Source organism: Canis lupus, chromosome 26, assembly GCF_011100685.1.
Source record: "Canis lupus familiaris isolate Mischka breed German Shepherd chromosome 26, alternate assembly UU_Cfam_GSD_1.0, whole genome shotgun sequence".
Classification (NCBI taxonomy): Eukaryota; Metazoa; Chordata; class Mammalia; order Carnivora; family Canidae; genus Canis; species Canis lupus.
In genome coordinates this window covers 32,134,782-32,137,749 of record NC_049247.1, presented here as the reverse complement: position 1 = coordinate 32,137,749, position 2,968 = coordinate 32,134,782, and positions in this window count along the sequence as shown.

Here is a 2,968-nt window from a genome sequence, read left to right as displayed (position 1 = left end):
ATATGTGCTTAGAGTTATTTGGGTTAATGTTCTCTCTTTGTCAGACTTTCAGAGAAATGCTGGCCCCAGATGCTCGTACATCAGCCGGGCAGTACTGCTCTCATCCCATAGTACCAACAACGAATGGGCTGTGCTCCTTTTTCCCTTACTGAACAAAATAAAGTTCTCATTGAACACTGTCATTGTAAATTAACAATTAGGGGATCCCTGGGTGGCTCAGAAGTTTAGCGCCTGCCTTCGGCCCAAGGCATGATCCTGGATTCCTGGGATCGGGTCCCACGTCGGGCTCCCTACATGGAGCCTGCTTCTCCCTCTGCCTGTCTCTCTCTCTCTCTCTCTCTCTCTCTCTCTGTGTCTCTATGAATGAATAAATAAAATCTTAAAATAAATAAATAAATAAATAATAAATAATAAATAAATAAATAAATAAATAAATAATAAATCCTTGAGGGATTGCTTCTTATTTTAATGTGTTTAAAAGTTGGATGGAGGGGATCCCTGGGTGGCGCAGTGGTTTGGCACCTGCCTTTGGCCCAGGGCACGATCCTGGAGACCCGGGATCGAATCCCACATCGGGCTCCCGGTGCATGGAGCCTGCTTCTCCCTCTGCCTGTGTCTCTGCCTCTCTCTCTGTCTCTGTGTGACTATCATAAATAAATAAAAATTAAAAAAATAAAGTTCTTTACTTTAAAAAAATAATAAAAAAATAAAAGTTGGATGGAAAAAAAAAAGTTGGACGGAGAAGAGGCACCTGATATCCTCTTCATTATATTCCTAGGTACTGCCTTTTTCAGTAGAAAGCAGAAATATTAGAGAAATTGTAACAAGAAGTTAAAACTCATTTATGTTGTTCAGCACTACTAATGAGTCATTTGGCTACCAATCATTACCTACACAAGTGATCAGATTTATCTCACAGCAGACAAGATACTCTTCTCTCCTCACACATTTGAGTATAATCTGATTTATTTGGTACTATCATCAAATGAGAAAGAAGAAATTTGCTGTGAAATAACATAGTAAACTAACTGTTAACTTATTTAGAAAGACCTGAGATGTTTTTGGAACCAATCTCCCTCCCAACTAAATGAATTAGCCAATTTGGCTGCGACTTAATCCAATCTGGAAATGATGAGAGTTGTTACCTGTCTATACAACAGGGAGGGTGAGTAGCTCCACTGGGTCCAGCGAAGTTCCTTCTAAAGGCTGGAAGTGGAAGCCTCTTCCTTCTAAGGGCTTTCTATGTCCTAACACGTAGGTGTCAGGTGTTGAACAGTTTGTACTTTGTGGCCTGGAGAAGCACAGCTTTCCTCTCCTGAGCACTTTTCCTCTCTGAACCTTGACTCTCATTCTCACACCCAGGCTCACTCTGAGAGGCCGTCCCGTACAGGCTACGTTCACCACCACTCTGGGTTTGGTGTCCGTGTCCATGTGGGAAGACAACACATACCACTTGGAAGAAAATTTCCAGGTGACACAGACACTCTGCTTTCCATCTTATTTGAAGTCAACCAAGGCTTATTTTCAGTTTGTTAGCTCTGAATACGAATGAGTATTCTATCATCTTGCCAGGAGGCAGGTCAGTCTAGAAGCAAGGATTTGGAAGCAGTCCAACAGTAGGGGTGAAGACAGCACTTACTCCTGCGACAGGTTGTATTCCCAACAAAAATGGCATGTTTTTAACTGTAAGTCGTTTTGTTTTATTAGGATATTATCACCAGCTTGACCTCAAGACCTGACCTTGACTGCCCACCTGCATGTCCTCACAATCTTTGTTTCAATGCTCAGGGTTTTTTGTATGAGAAATTATAATTTCCTATGGTATGGTTTTATGTTCACCGCCCATAAGAGATGCTTCAGAGGACGGAGTAATATGGAATAAATGATAAATAAATCTGTTCTTTCAGGGACATAAACTTTGGGTTGAAGAAACCAAACAGACGATCAATATTCACGGTTGGAATGTTGAGGGGACCTGGGTCAATGGTCAGAACTGGCAAGGTCTTTCTTGAAAAGGAGATAATTTTAAAGGACTGATGCTGTGCTGGAAGGAGGAGAACAGGCATGATTGGAGAATAAAGCCCAAGGAACGGGGAACGATGGGAAAGCACGATGAGCCAGTTTTGTGTGCAGGTCAATGAGCTCTGCTGGCCGGCCTGAGCTACGTGGAGGATTAGGGAAAATCGACGATTATGGGATGCAGCTCCTAAAGAAGGTTGGATAGAACACTGTGCCATATGTTTTTTAGTGGGATGATTAAAATGAAGGGAAATTTCTGAGATAATAATGTCAGTAGCCAACTTCGATTGCGTGCCTGTTCCACTCACTTTACGTGCTTATGATTTCATTCACTGCTCACGCCAACCCTCTCAGGTGGATGCTGTCATTACCCCCATTTTGTGCAGAGGGGATGGAGGCAAGGGTTGTGAACACCTTCTCAGACGCCGCACAGTGTTCGTGCAGCAAGTGTTCGAACCCAAACAGTGTGGCTGCAGGACACACTCTCCTTACAACACAGTCTGCCTCTTAAGAGAGTCATTTCAGAAATCTGTTTGATTCCAAAAGAAATAGGTCATGTTGTAATTGAACTGCCGTGAGTTCACTGCGTGCTGAGTTACAGGGAGAGACCACCCCAGAGGAAGTTTTCACATAAAGGGAACTTTATTTGCAGCAGATGAGGAGATCATGGGGAGTAATTTCCAAAGCTGTAACTCCCAAGCAAGGGTGGAATGGGTTCTTTTCATTTAGGATTAGGATAAATATTTAGGCAGGGGAGCCCTGTCATCACATGTAGAGGTGGGCATGAGGGCATGCATGTATCTGAAGGAAACCCGCCTCCATGTACACTGTATATTGTGTAAATGGGCCTCCTGCTCCAATTTGGGTAGATTTCAGTATTGTAATGAGGTAGAGGTCACTGCGGGTCACTCCATGGGCCACTCCTTGGTCCATTTGTACAGGAGTTAGT